We start from the raw sequence: 16,357 nt of genomic DNA, 5'->3' as shown, positions 1-16,357 counted from the left end.
TGATAATAAAGGAACCAAAGGCTGAAAGAATGGTGTTGTCATAGAAAGAGAATTGCAGCTTGTTAACATTGTGCCCTTTTCCTTTGCTGCATCAGAGGGTATAGGGTATGTATGTCAATCTTTTTGTCTTTTTTACTCTCCCCCCGCCCCGTATATTCCTATGCATTTCTCTCCTTTTCCTCTGTCTCCCTGCTGTCTCCTTAGATCACTTCACCTCAGCAAGATGGCTTTTCTCCTTTTCTTTCTTTGTTCTGATGGCAAATATAACCCATTTTGCCTTTTTTCTTTTTTAATTTTAAGGAATATTATTCTAAAACAAAAACATTAATAAAGTCATAGGTCTATTCCAAGGTTTCTTAATCTCTTCTGTAGCATTCCACTTAGAAGGTAGAAAACCACAAAGCCCCTCCCTAAGGATGGGTGTAAGTGGAAAGCAATACTGCTTTACTGCACTGTATAGAATAAAAGCTGAGAAGACAAGGAAACTCAGTTATTTCTGTTTCTACCCTCCAGATCACTTTTGTTGAAGAACTGCTCACTTAACATCGAAGGAGCTGTCCTGTTGAGATCACTGTGATCTATGGGAAGTGAACCTTTTCCAGTTAGTGTAATGAATATGACACTGCCTACGTCTGCCTGTGGGATAGCCACTGGGACCAACCCTCATTATGACATATCATCTATTAGAGAAATTGTGCATATAATTATTTTTCTGTAAAAACCTTCCAACTTAACAGTTTTTAAATAACTAGAATATAGTTGAGGTCACAGGGGCACCATACCTGGAACTACACACAGACGCATTCTATTCTTAAATATTCGACTTTATACCAACAGCACACTGGAACAGTCAGCAGCACAATCACATTTTTCACAGTCGAAAATCAAAAGAAGTAAACACATCAGGGCTTTTGCACAATTGTAGAAAATTCTGTTCTTGGTAGTAGACAGGAAAGAATTGGCTAAAGAAATAGGCTTATGGAGAAGCATAATCTAGAAGCTAAGTAACAGAATCACAGGATACTTGAAAAAGTCATACAAATCCTAACAGAGGCTAGTATTTTTTTTATGTCATTTCTTTTTCTTAAGTACATTTTATGGATTCTGTTATTACAGTTATCCCAGTATTTCCCCCTTTGCCCTCCTCTGCCCATTACCTCCCTTCCCTGCAATTTCCCCCTTAGTTCATGTCCATGGGTAGTGCTTATAAGTTCTTTGGATTCTCCATTTCCTATACTATTCTTAATATCACACTGTTTTGTATCTACCAAGTATACTTTTTAATCCCTGCATCTTTTCCCTCATTCTCCCCCTTCCCCCTCCCAGCTGGTGACCCTACAGATGATCTCCATACTTATGATTCTGTTCCTTTTCTGGTTGTTTGCTTTGTTTGCTTGCTTGTTTTTTTTAGATTCAGTTGTTGATAGTTGTGAGTTTGGTGTCTTTTTATGTTCATAGTTTTGATCTTTTTTATCTTCAGTAAGTCCCTTTAACATTTCATGTAATAGTGATTGGGTGATGATGAATTCCTTTAGCTTCACCTTGTGTGGGAAGCATTTTATTCGTCCTTCCATTCAAATGAAAGCTTGCTGGATAGAGTAATGTAGGTTGTAAGTCCTTGCTTTTCATCACTTTGAATATTTCTTGCCAGTCCCTTCTTGCCTGCAAAGTTTCTTTTGAGAAATCAGCTGAATGTTTATTTCTTCCTTCTGTTCCAAATCTTTTATTTGAATCCCGGCTTCCTTCCCTTCACTGTTGGTTCCCTGTAGATTTTTCTTTATTTCACTTAGTGTAACCTTCATTTCTTCCTTTATGTTGTTGCTGTACTCAATGAGTTCTTTGAGCATCTTGATTACCATTGTTTTGAACTCTGCATCTGATAGGTTGGTTATCTCCATTTTGCTTATTTCTTTTTCTGGGGTTTCGTTCTGTTCTTTCATTTGAGCCATATTTCTTTGTCTCCTAAATTTGGCAGCCTCCCTTGTATTACATGGTTCATTTCCATGTATTAGGTAGAGTTGCTTTGAATCCCTGTGAAAGGTACCTGTAAGTTGTGTGGGGTGGAGCCAGGGTGGGCCAACCCACTTCACTACTTTGTGGCTTTGTGTGGGGGGAGGGCTTGGAGAGAGGACACACCACTGCTTAGCTTCTGGGGGTTACCCTGGTACTTGCCCTGTTTCCAGTCACTTCACCCAGTCCCTGTATGTGACTTGAGCCCTTTGAGCTGTTGCCCTGGTGCTGAATCCCAGAGTGGGTGGGTTTGCATATGTTTTAAGGCTGTGAGGGCCCTTTAAGTGAAGTTTCCTGAAAATCTGGCAGTTTCTTCTGCCTCCCCAACCCTCACTGGTTTTTACAGCCAGAAGTTACAGAGATTTATCTTCTTGGTGTTAGAACTGTGGGCTGTGTGGTCTGGCCTGGGGCTGGGATCACTTGCTCCCAAGGTGTCCCTCCTGATTTTTATCCACCACACGTGAATGTGAGACTGCCTGTGCCTGTTCTGCTGCACCTGCCACCTCTCTGCCATGTCTCTACTTCTCCACACCTCCTCTCCATCTGGATGATTGTAGCTTTAATAAATCCTTATTTGTTGGACTTCCATACAGTTCAGTTTTCCGACAATTCTGGGTGTTACATGTTTTGAGATTTACTTGTAATTCTTGTTTCCTTTTGTGGTTGCACAAGGAGTTGGAGCATGTCTACTTACACCTCTATCTTTTTTTTTTAAGACTTCATTTATTTTATTTTTAGAGGGAAGGGAGTGGGGCAGAGAGAGAGAGAAACATCAATGTGTGGTTACCTCTCTTATACCCCCAACTGAGGGCATGGCCCGCAACCCTGGCATGTGCCCTGACTAGGAATTAAACTGGTGACCTTTTGGTTCGCAGGCTGGCGCTCAATCTACTGAGCCACACCAGCCAGGGCTACACCTCTATCTTGACCAGTGGTCCTGTCTAATATTTTACATCGGTAGATACTTATGCAAAAGTTTTTTTAAAAAACTCTACCAAAAAACAACCCAAGTCATTTTTGGTTTACCATTACCATTTATTTTACATGAAGTTGGTGAAATCGTGAGACTATCTGGGAAATTTTTTCTAGTTGTAATATGTTTTGCAATGCAATAATTAATTAGTAAACTCCAAGTGAACCTTGGATTGGATATAAAAAATTTATGAAACAATAATATATTACCCAGAATTTGAAAACAGGAGACATAAGGCAGATAACAACACCAAGAAGAGTTGGTCAAATATTAAAATGGCACCCAGAAAATGGTTTATACCAAAACCTAATTAATTTTTTAAATATATTGATTTTTAGAGAGAAAGGAAGTGGGGGGAGAGAAACATTGATTTATTGTTCTACTCATTTATGCATTTATTGGTTGATTCTTTTTTTCATTAAAATTTTTTTAATATATTATTGATTATGCTATTACAGTTGTCCCATTTTCCCCCCTTCACTCCCCTCCACCTTGTACACCCTCTCCCACCCATATCCCCCCCCCTTTAGTCATATCAATGTGTCCTACTTATAAGTTCTTTAGCTTCTACATTTCCCGTACTATTCTTACCCTCCCCCTATCTATTTTCAACCTACAATCTATGCTACTTATTCTCTGTACCTTTTCCCCCTCTCTCCTCCTCCCACTCCCCCTGTTGCTAACCCTCCATGTGATCTCCATTTCTGTGGTTCTGTTCCTGTTCTAGTTGTTTGCTTAGTTTCTTTTGGTTTTGCTTTAGGTGTGGTTGTTAATAATTGTGAGTTTGCTGTCCTTCTACTATACATGTTTCTTCTTTATCTTCTTTCTTTAGATAAGTTCCTTTAACATTTCATAAAATAAAGGATTGGTGTTGATGAACTCCTTTAACTTGACCTTATCTGAGAAGCATTTTATCTGCCCTTCCATTCTAAATGAGAGCTTTGCTGGATAGAGTAATCTGGGATATAAGTCCTTGTCTTTCATGACTTGGAATACTTCTTTCCAGCCCCTTCTTGCCTGTAAGGTCTCTTTTGAGAAATCAGCTGACAGTCTGATGGGAACTCCTTTGTAGGTTACTGTTCCCTTATCTCTTGCTGCTTCTAGGATTCTCTCCTTCATTTTTACCTTGGCTAATGTAATTCTTATGTGCCTTGGTGTGTTTCTTCTTGGGTCCCACTTCTTTGGGGCTCTCTGAGCTTCCTGGATTTCCTGGAAGTCTATTTCCTTTGCCAGTATGGGGAAGTTCTCCTTTACTATTTGTTCAAATACGTGTTCAATCTGTTGCTTTTCCTCTTCCCCTTCTGGTACCCCTATGATTCGGATGTTGGAACGTTTAAAGATGTCCTGGAGGTTCCTAAGCTTCTCCTTGTTTGTTTGAATTCTTATTTCTCCATTCTTTCCTGTGTGGTTGTTTTTTTTCTTCCTTCTGGTCCACTCTATTGTTTTGAGTCCCAGTTTCCTTCCTGTCACTATTGGTTCTCCGTGCATCTTTCTTCATCTCTTTTATGGTAACCTGCATTTTTTCATCTAATTTGTGCCCAAAATCAACCAATTCTGTGAGCTTCCTGATCACCAGTGTTTTGAACTGTGCATCTGATAGATTGACTATCTCTTGGTCGCTCAAAAGGATGAGTCCTGGGGAATTGATCTGTTCTTCTGTTTGAGTCATGTCTCTCTCTTTCTCTCTCTCTCTCTCTCTCTCTCTCTTTTTTGGTCTGGTCCCTCCTGTTACGGTGAGGGGCAGAGCCTTAGGTGTTCACTGGGGCTGGGCACCCCAGTCGCTAGATTGTGACGTTGTATGTGGTGGCGGGGCCAGGAGGGAACAATGGCGGTAGCTCCGTTCTCCTGGGACCTCAGTCCCTTCCCTGGAATCCTGGGCTGCACACTCTGCCCGGGTCCACAATTGCTGCCCCACTGGGTCCGCCAGCTGCTGCTTGTGCACTCAGGGTCCACCCTCTGCGATCTTGTGCGCCCCAAATGCCTTATGTGTTCCCCGTTGCCTTGTGCACCCAGTTCTCCCTGTTCTTCGTGCGCTGCGACCGCGCCCAGCTGCTCCTCTCCGCCCTTCCTACTGGTCTGGATGAACGGGTCTACCTCAACTTCTTGGCTGTCCAACTTCCATTCAGATAAATTCTCTGTCAGTTCTGGGTGTTATTCTGCCTCTAAATTGTTGTTGTTCTAATCTTGATTGTGCGTGGAGGTACGGTGCGTCCACCTATGCCTCCATCTTGCCGATTCTTTTTTTTAAATATATTTTTAACATTTTTTTTCTTTTTAAACAGAGGGGAAGGGAGGGAGAAAGAAAGGGAGAGAAGCATCAATGTGTGGTTGCCTCTCTCACACCCACTGCTGGAGATCTGGCCTGAAACACAGGCGGCATGTGCCCTGATTGGGAATTGAACCCGACCCTTTGGTTCACAGACCAGCACTCAATTGGCTGAGCCACACCAGCAGGGATATTGGTTGATTCTTGTGTGCGCTTTTTTTTTTTAATATTTATACTTTTTTAAAAGAATTTATTTATTTATTTCTTAGAGAGGGAAGGGAAGGAGAAAGAGAGAGAGAGAGAAACATCAATGTGCGGTTGCTGGGGGCCGTGGCCTGCAACCCAGGAATGTGCCCTGACTGGGAATCGAACCTGCGATGCTTTGATTCGCAGCCTGCGCTCAATCCACTGAGATACGCCAGCCAGGGCTTTGTGTGCGCTTTGACCAAGGGTCAGACCCTCAACTGTGGTGTATGGGGGCAATGTTTAACCTACTGAGTAACCCTGCCAGGGCACAAAACCTAACATTCTTTTGGGTTGGGTATAAAGTCTGTTCAGTTTTTTCTATAAAATAAAAGACTCTTTTTATTTTCACCAGTAACTTCATTGATTTGGATATTTTGAGTATGTTGGCTATCTCCTACCTGCTATAACATTGATTATTCTCAATTAATGTCTGGATTTGATTGCTCTCAACTTCAACTGCATTTATTGGTTGATTTTTTTATACCTGACCATGGAACATCGTCCAGTGAGAAATCTCCAGCATGAAAATTTGCAAACTACTTTTGATACATTTGATCAGTCACAGCACCTTCTTCATACACTGCACAGATCTTTTTTTACATTTCAGTTGCATTTTTACCTTTCTTAATAATAGAGTGTGCTATGCTGAAAATGTTGCATATTTTTCATCTTCAGTATGAAAAATATGCAACATTTTCAGCAATGGCTACACAAAAATTCACCAATTTTGGTAAGTTTTTTTTAAATGAATGCTGATAAAACAACTGTCACAATGCAGTCTAACAAAATGGTTTCAAATAAAGTTAAAGACAACTAAGTGCTACTAGAGCATCTTACAGAGAAAAAACAAATGAACTTTTTGGTTAAATTATTGGTTGGTTCTCTCATGTGCCTTGACCAGGGATCAGACCCTCAACCTTGGTGTATTGGGACAGTGCTCTAACCAACTGAGCTGCCCTGCCAAGGTGTAAAACCTAATAATCTAATTTTTATCATATGCATGAACCTCATTTAGTCAGAGAACAGATGAGGGTGGGAGTGGGGGCTCCTGGTTAGGTTGTAGTAAGAAAATGACTTTTTGTGGCTTGCATTTATCTTAGCAGGATAGCCTGGTCCCTTCAACTCCGTTATATGCCTGGGAAAAGATTGTAAAAATACTTCCATAAGAGGTAAAGACTAACTACAAAGCTCACTCTGGAAAGATGAGATAATGTCATGGAAAAGGAGTACCACGTGCTGATTTTAATAGATTTTTTTTACTGGAAAATCTATTTGTCATGTTTACACCATAGGAAAATTAGAGGTCTCCCAAAAAAGGTAATGCAGAAAAATTAGATTCATAAAAGAAAGTATACATTTAAAGTAGGCAAAAAAATGGTATATGATATATATTTTCAAGCTACAAAATAATCTCATTATGAAATGCCTTGATTTAGATATGGCTTAGTACTTATTTTGTGTTAACCAGATCCAGTTGCTCTGGTAAACCTCTAGAACATGTTTTAGAATGTCTGTTTTTTAAAAATATATATTTTTGCCCAGGCCAGGTAGTTCAGTTGGTTAGAGCATTGCCCTGATATGCCAAGGTTATGGGTTTGATCCCCTAGTCACAGCACATACAAGAAGCGACCAGTGCAGTCAAAATGGCAGCATAGGTAAACACAGTTCACCTTCTTACCCAACCACATCAAAATTACAGCTAAAGCCCTGGCTGTGTAGCTCAACAGATTGGGTGTGAGCTGCGGGCCAAAGGGTCATGGGTTCGATTCCCAGTCAGGGCACATGCCTGGGTTGCAGGCCAGGTCCCCAGTGGGGGCCACAGGAGAGGCAACCACACATTGATACTTCTCTCCCTCTCTTTCTTCCTCCCTTCCCCTCTCTCTAAAAATAAGTAAAAATAAAAAATAAAAATAATTTTTAAAATTACAGCTAAAATATGGAAATCCATCACACAGAATGGTCAGAAATTGAGTTGAACAGAAGTGTGACAACTACGGAACTAAAGAAACCACATCCATCCAGACTGGTAGGAGGGGCGCACCTTGAGTCCCCAGCTTGGGTGATAGAGGACTCTGTGCTGCTGGACCCTCAGGACACCTACTACATTGGGCCATGCTACCAAGATAGGGAGTCCTAGCAGCTCTACTTAATACATAAAAAGAAACACAGGATGGCCGCAAAAATGAGGAGACAAAGAAACATGGCTCAAATGACAGAACAGATCAGAACCCAAGAAAAAGAACTAAACAAAATGGAAATAAGCAAACTATCAGATATAGAGTTGAAAACCCTGGTTATAAGGATACTCAAGACACTTTGTGAGGACCTCGAAAGCATAAAAATACCCAGTCAGAAACTAAGGATACACTAATAAAAATAAAGAAAAATTTATAGGGAAACAACAATAGAGTGAATGAAGTTGAGAATCAGATCCATGATTTGCAACATAAGGAAGCAAAAAAAACAACCAATCAGAACAACAAGAAGGAAAAGGAATGAAAAAAAGAGAGGATGCTGTAGGCAGCCTCTGGGACAATTTCAAGCATTCCAATATTTGCATCATAGGGGTGCCAGAAGGAGAAGAGAGAGAACAGCAAATTGGAAATCTATTTGAAAAAATAATGAAAGAAAACGCTCCTAATTTGGTGAAGGAGATAGACATGCAAGTTCAGGAAGCACAGAGTCTCAAACAAGATGGATGCAAAGAGGCCCACTGTAAGACACATCATAATTAAAATGCTAAATGTTAAAGAGAGATTCTTAAAAGCAGTGAGAGAAAAGCAGTTAGTTACCTACAGGTGAGTTCCCATAAGACTGTCAGCTGATTTCTCAAAAAAAAAAATTTTTTTTGCAGGCTAGAAGGGACTGGCAATACATACTAAGTCATGAAAAGCAGGGACCTACAGGCAACATGGCTCTACCGAGCAAAGCTATCATTTAGAATTGAAGGGCAGATAAAGAGTTTCCTAGACAAGAAAAAACTAAAGGAGTTCATCATCACCAAACTATTATTATTTGAAATGTTAAAGGGACTTATTTAAGGAAAAGAAAGATCAAAACTATGAACAATAAAATGGCAATAAATACATATCTATCAATAATTGAATCTTAAAAACTAAGGAAATGAGAACAGAAACAGAATCATAGATATGGAGAGTGTTTGTTGGTTGCTAGATGGGTAGAGGGTGTGGGGAAATGGATGAAGAGGTGAGGGGATTAAGAAGTTCAGATAGTCCTCTAGCTGGTGTGGCTCAGTGGATTGAGTGCTGGCCTGCAAGCCAAAGGGTCACTGGTTTGATTCCCGGTCAGGGCACATGCCTAGTTGTGGGCTGGGTCCCCAGTTGGGGATGTGAGAGAGGCCCATGTATCTCTTACACATTGCTGTTTCTCTCCCTCTTCCTCCCTCCCTCTCTCTAAAAGTCAATAAATAAAATGTTCAGTTACAGTTTACATTCAATATTATTATTTTTTTAAAGTTCAAATAGGTAGTTACAGATCCACAGTGGGGCTGTAAAGTATGGTATAGGAAAGGGAGTAACCAAAGAACCTATGCATGAGCCATCAACATGAACAATGGTGTGGGGATTACCCGAGGTGGCTGCTGGGTTTAGGTGGGCAAAGGGAGAAAAATCAGGACAAACATAATAGCATAATCAATAAAATATAATTTAAAATACTTTAAAAAATGTTTTTCTTTTTTAAAAAAATATTTTATTTCTTTATTTTTAGAGCGAGGGGAAGGGAAGGAGAAAGAGAGGGAGAGAAACATCAATGTGTGGTTGCCTCTCATTTGCACCCCACACTGATGACTCATCCTGCGACCCAGCCATGTGCCCCAACCGGGAATCCAAACAGCCATCCCTCTGTTTGTAAGCCGGTACTCAATCCACTGAGCCACCCCAGCCAGGGCTAAAAATTCTTTTTAGTAAACAAAAAAAGAAGCAACCAATGAATGCATGTATAAGTGGAAAAACGAAGTCAATGTTTCTCTCTTTGTCTTCCTTCCTCTCTCTAAAATTAAATTAAAAATTTTTAAATTTAAAAAAATATCTATTTTTAAGACAGCACATAAAACCTGTATTTATGCACCCATGTATAAGCTATCCTGCTGATATCTTCTTGGATCTGAGATGCTAAAAGATTAATAAAATAAATTTTAAAAAACCTCAAGTCACAGGTTAACAAGTAATATATTTCTTCAAGTTGACTCAATCACTAAAGGTAACTTGTATTAATTCTAGACTTCCTGATATAAATACCAGTCAATGGGTGGTTGGCTATTACATCATAAGTAAAATTATTCTTAGAACTGGATTATAGTATATGGAATGCCTTAACTTTTCTTAGTTCAAATCCTGGAACATATGTAATCATGCCCTTTTACTTGCTTTAAGTGGACATACTGACTTTGCAGTCAATACTTTGTAAGAGAGCAGGTAACTCTAGCGCAGAAGGAACTATCTAGTGTGACATGGGTGATGATTCCAGTGGCACTATTCCATTTTTATTTATCCACTGTTGCTTTCAGCCCTGCATTGACGTCTCCTTGTATATCGTTTTCTAGTGTCACTAACCATCTTACCATCCCCAGGCTGTACCCCGAGGAGATCACAGCAGTAATAAAATATGGAAGGTGCTGGTTTCTCTTTTCTCAGTTCTCTACCTACCACAATAGCATCAGAATAGGACTGACAGGCATAAGCCTCAATCTTCTCCCTCTGGGTCCGTGTGTCTCCATTTGTTAACAAAAGCAGCCAGATCTCCTTTTGAGGTTCAGTGAACATGGCTTTGATGACTTCTGCTAGTGTCATATGCTGTAAACATATAGATTTCCACAGAAAATAACATTCTTCAGCCAATTTCATATTGGCTGCACCACCCTTTGTTTCCTGAATTACTTCTTCCCAGTGTGAAGTCCATAGATCACTAATGCATGGATTGGAAGGATGAAAACATTCCTTGCTAGTTTAACTTGAACTTTGTCACAAATGGTTTCAGCCTCTTCTTTGAAATGTTATTTTCATTGTAAAGGTTTTACTGCCTTTTCTACTTGCCTCCCAGCTGTGTGAATGAGCATGTTGTCCATCCAGGTCAGAGGAAATGGTCTGCGTGTTTAGCCAAGGGAGGGCATGACACTCCAACTCCAGGTCACAGCTGTGCAAGCATAAGGCAGGCTCAAGGGCCACATTGTTTTCTTACTGTGATTTAAGAAATCCACATCAATTTACTTTCTTGATGATTTTTATATTATTATTTATTTTTTATCCTCACCCCAGAATATGTTTCTTGTTTTTAGAGAGAGGAAAGGAGCTAGAAACATTGAAACATTGGTTGGCTCTCATAGGTACCCCTGCCAGGGATCAAACCTGCTACCTAGGTATGTGCCCTGACCAGGAATCAAACTCACAACCTTTTGGTATACAGGAGGATGCTTCAACTAACTGAGCCACCTGGACAGGGCAGCCCTCTTAACAATTTTTAAATATACAGTATTGTTAAGTATATGCATGTAGTTGTACAACATATCTCTAGAACTTTTGCTTTTTGTATTAATAAAATACTGTAATTGAACAATTATTCATTTTCTTGTCCCCGTTCCCGGGTAACCACCCTTCTGTTTTCTTTTTCTATGAGTTGAGTTTGATTGCTTTAGATACCGCACATAAGTGGAATCATGTCCATGTCTTTTGGTGATTGGCTTATTTCATTTAGCATAGTGTTCTTTAGGGTCATCCATGATGCATCATATGACAAGATGTTCTTGCTTTTGAAGGCAGAATAATATTCCATTGTATGCCTATACCACATTTTCTTTATCCCCTCATTTGTTGATGGAGACATTTAGGTTACTTCCACATCTTGGCTATTGTGAATAATTTTGCAGCGAACATCAGTGTACAACTATTTCAGTCCTTTTGGATGTGTACTCAGAAGTGGGATTACTAGATCATATATGGTAGTTCCATTTTAATTTTTTGAGGAACCTCTATGTTGTTTTTTGTAGTGGTTATATCATTTTACAATCCAACCAACTGTGGACAAGGATTCCAGTTTTTTCATATCCTTGCCAACATTGTTATTTTCTGTTTTTTTTAGAAGATTTTATGTATTTATATTTATTTAACTTATTTTAATGTATTTATTTTATTACATTTTTTGCTGATCTGGCAAAAAACAGGTATAATTTTTATTGACTTGCCAAAAAAAATAATAATAGTAATTCTATATCCTTTTTGCTCCCAAGTGACTTTTTTGAAAAATCTGGTGCCTATGCTTATATATAAGGATTTCTAGTACCAGGAATTAACCAGTCAGACACAATCATATTATGAGAGTGACCAATAAGATGCAACTCTACTTTATGACCTATATATTTATGGTTCAGGACAGGACATTTATACCAGATGGCTGTTGTCGTATTGGCTGTTGTCATTTTTTTATTTGACAATCTAAGAGAAAAGAGGTCAGTGCTCCTGGCTAAATAGTCAGGTATTGCACGTGGGTTGCTTTCATAACTTGGTGATTGTAAATAACACTGTAGTTAACATAGTGTTACATGTATCTTTTTGAATTAATGTTTTATGCTTCTTTGGAAATTTACCCAAAAATAGAATTGCTGGGTCATAAGAATCTTCATACTGTTTTCCATAGTGGTGACAACAATCTGCACTAGTGTACAGGGAACCAGTAATGCATGAGGGTTCCCCTTTTTCCACATCCTTGCCAGCACTTGTTGTTTGTTCATTTTTTTAAAAAAAAGTATTTATTTTTAGAGAGGCAAGGGAGGAAGAGAAAGAGAGAGAGAGAGAGAGAGAGAGAGAGAGAGAGAGAGAGAGACATACATCAATGTGCGGTTGCTGGGGGGTTATGGCCTGCAACCCAGGCATGTGCCCTGGCTGGGAATCAAACCTGCGACACTTTGGTTCGCAGCCCGCGCTCAATCCACTGAGATACGCCAGCCAGGGGTGTTTGTTCATTTATTGATGATAGCCATTCTGACAGGTATGAGGTGATATGTCATTGTGGTTTTACATTTCTCTGATGATTAGTAACATTGAGCATGTTTTCAAATGTCTATTGGCCATCTGCATGTCATCTTTGAAGTAGTGTCTGTTCAGGCCCTCTGCCCATTTTTTAATTGGATTATTATATTTTTAATGTCAGGTTGAGTTCTTTAGTAATATCGGATATTAACCCCCATCCATCACCATTTTTTTGTTGTTGTTCTGGCCCCTGTGATGTAGTGTTGTTTTAACTCGTGTGGTCTCCTTAGGTTCCCTTTCTTCTCTCGTGTCCTGACAGAATGATTTGGAGTTGAGCAACACTAGATTCCAACTCTGGCTCTGTTTAACCTTGGGCAGGTTAAGTAGCCTCTCTGAACCTCGACTCCCTCAATTGTAAAATTGTACGTGAGGGTTAAATAAGTTAAACATCAGTTGCTTTTACAAGTTTAGATGCTTAAGAAATGCCTACTCTTTTCTACCTTTTTCCATTATTACTCTGCTCCCAAAAGAAGAAAAAGAAAACTCCTTTTGCCAGGTTATTTTCTTTTTTGTCTGTTAGTATCATTTTTTGGACATCAATATTCATGAAATCTCGCCATGTAAAATTGGAGTCAACTACGTACATAAAAATGTGAAGGTGCCTTGAAATATGGCTATTGAGGTAGGGCTGGTAGGTTACTTCCATTAGTTACTATAGAGACAATGAGATTCTATTTTAGAAAATTCACTAATACAAAAAGTAGTTTGGTACAAAACAAGGGAATGGGATATTATCTTCATTTTTCCTGCACTCTCTTGTATTGATCTGTGCAAAAAAAAACAAAACACCCCACAAAAACCCAAAACAGACAACACAAAACTGGTCCAGCATCTTGATAAGGGAGGGAGCACAAATTACTTTAATTTCCCGAATTCTAGGTCTACCTTCTGCATTGAGAGGGAGCCATTCAGGGCAGACATGTTTTGGAAAGATGGAGAGCCTGATTGGGACAGAGAGGAAAGAGTAGCAGTCTTTCTAAATCCACATTGGCCCTTCTGACCCATCTCAAGATCTCATGCTTTTGGACTCACAGCAAGTTTGCATTGAGTTTTGTTGTTAAAGGTCTGTTTCCAAACGTCTTGTTTGATGTTTTGCTTTAGTGTCCAAAGTTCCTTTCAGTACAGATGTGATTACTGTAGGCTTGTAAGGTAACTTCATGGACTTAGTTCTAATGCTACTGTTGTGACCAGCTCAAAAGTTCCACAAGACCAGGAGCTATTTTCTTCATTTGCTGATGTATAGCAAACCACACAACAAAACTTAGTGACTTAAAATAATAATTTTATTATCTTTCATTGTCCTTTCTGGGCTCAGTTGGGAAGTTCTTCTTCTGGTCTTGCTTGGAGTCTCTCTAGAGCCATTTGGAGGCTCAGTTGGAACAGCTAGGCCTTTCTCCCTCTTGTTGTAGCCCTAGGGACTCCTCTCTTCATGTGGCCTCTCCAGCAGACTTTTTACATAGCAGCTCAGAGCTTCTAAAAGTGACAATTCCAAGAGGAGGAAATGGATGTGCCCAGAACTGGCACAGCTTGGCACATTCTCTTGATTAGAGCAAAGAACAAACTGGCCTAGATTTAGTTTGGGAGGGAATGACACACAGGCAAGAAAACTAAGAAGTATGGTTCTTTGGGGTCTGTCTTTGGAGACTAGCTACTATATGTATCATATTTATTTTATGTAGTAATATATACCTAAAAGTAGGCACTCAATAAATAATTGTGGCTTAAATCAGTGGTTAGATAGAGCAAGAGACAGATTGGTGGATAGATGACTGGCTCTTCTTGTTGGTTTATTTGAGTGAGATTCTTGTGATTCTTAGGGTTCAGGTAACCAAGTTTATGCCTTTCCAGTACACATGTCTCTGTCTAAGAAACAACTTTTTTTAGGCAGAGTGACTTGGGTGGCCAAAGTGCATTATGTTCCTTGTAGACACTTTGGGGGTTGTAACTGAAGGAAGGAAAACTTAATCACTATTTATTGAACTATGTGCTGGCTACTGTACTTTACATAAGCTCTTACTTAATTGTAACAACCTTATGAAATAGGGATTTCTTCTTAAAATTGGACGCTGAGGATAATGAACTTGCCTAAGGTCACACAGCTAGTGACACAGGTGATGAATTTAAATTGCATTCTAATTTTAAAGTTAAAGCATTGACTTCTCTCATATATTAGTAAAAAGGGAAAAATTTATACAATCTGAAGAGAAACCAGAGTATGCCTCATATATTAGTTATTCAGAGTTTCTCTTGGTTAGGCATAGACTATTACGATATTATCAGAGGGGTTCTCAATAGCAGTAATTTGAATATTTAGGGCTGGACAGTTCTTTATTGTGGGAGGCTGTCCAGTACATTGTAGGAGGTTTAGCAGCATCCCTGGCCTTCATCCACTAGACCAGTGCATTCCCTCCACCCTGTTGCAATAACCAAAAAACGTTTCCAGACATTGCTGTATGCCCCCTGGAGGATCCCCTCCTATTCAAAACCACCAGTAAGTTATGTCATGATTTATTGTCCTTGATTTTGTTGTTTCTTTAATATTACATCTCACAAGGCACTGGCTTCAAGCCATCGTATTCTTATAATAGTTGTAATAGAACTGCCTGGTTCTGATGGTCTTGAGTCATGCCTTTCTCCCATTGCCTCACTCCACTTTTGCCTTGTATTTGTGCTTTTGTCTGTGATACCCCTAAATCAAATGCAGCTGTGGTGTTTGTAAGGACCCAGGTATCGATTCAGCAGGCATTCACATCTCTGAGATTATAAGCTTTAGTGCTAGTGAAAAGAAGGCAGTTTACTTTCTAATTATAGTAGAAGGGGGAAATGCATATATATTTAGGGAGCTGGAAATTAAATGCCTTCCAGGCTCCACAGAGTTAATCTACAGGGTACTACTGATTGACATGCCAGAGGATGTTAATGTGCAAGTCTTCTGGGGAGCAATTCTTTTGGGGAATGGGGGAGGAGAGTGGAAAATGCAGTTTCTCTATTAATTGTACTTTAGGTGTCATTTATGACAATTTCATGTTGTCTAGACAGAGGGAAATGGTGGAGAAATTATTCCATTGGAGTCGAATGCTAAGTCCAAAAGGAATCAAGAAGGTTGTTGAAGTCAGGATCAGGGTGAAGGGGCAAGTAGTGTACCAAAAGGAGACGCAGTGAAAATCAAGTGTCACTAAGAGAAGCAGCCGTTCAGAATGAACCCAGGGTATAAGAAAAGTGATTGTACTCTGAGCTTTGTGTTAGCTCAAGGGCTAATAGTGGGTTGTCTGGGGTCCCAAGTAGATAGAGTCTCTGCCCTCTTGTCTATTTCTGTAGACTCCAGATACCTCATTACTTGAACAGACATGAACCAGGAAGGCTACTTCTTTGCCTCTAGTTAATAAATGCCCTAGTCCACTGTGCATTCCTTGTTCCTCATTATTGTAAGGCTTCATTTACTAACTCTGATGTTGGCTCTAAGGTTTTGCTTCATATTATAGAGTATAGTGTTTGTAATATACCAGAGTCAGTAGCCTGTCACTTAACAGCAAATACCTTTGGTCAAGGGTTTTTTTAATTTTAGGTCAGGAACAAGAATGTAAAAAAATAAGAAGAAATCCGCAAGTTTGCTGTAATTGAACAATAAATGATTCTACCAATATATTCTTTGTAGAATTAGGGTGTCTAGAGATAGACTTTTTTGCAGTTGTCTATTCTTAATGAAATTAGCTGAGAATTCAGGATTCTTGAGAATTGTGCAAACCTCCTCTTGATTTGGTGAGGGGACACAATCTATCAATCAGGGTGTACTACCTCTTAATTAAAGTCTAAACCTGT

General features: G+C 39.4%; 1 protein-coding gene and 1 pseudogene across 6 annotated transcripts in view; one reads left to right on the top strand and one right to left on the bottom strand.

Moving 5' to 3' along the window:
- The window catches only part of AMBRA1 (autophagy and beclin 1 regulator 1), a 178,686-nt gene that overhangs the window by 50,629 nt on the left and 111,700 nt on the right, over window positions 1-16,357 (top strand). The window lies entirely within an intron of this gene.
- LOC123810018 lies at window positions 9,885-10,581 on the bottom strand (annotated as a pseudogene).

Source organism: Phyllostomus hastatus, unplaced genomic scaffold, assembly GCF_019186645.2.
Source record: "Phyllostomus hastatus isolate PE091 unplaced genomic scaffold, TTU_PhHast_1.1 phas_scaffold_585, whole genome shotgun sequence".
NCBI lineage: Eukaryota > Metazoa > Chordata > Mammalia > Chiroptera > Phyllostomidae > Phyllostomus > Phyllostomus hastatus.
This window is presented reverse-complemented; position numbering and strand designations above follow the sequence as displayed.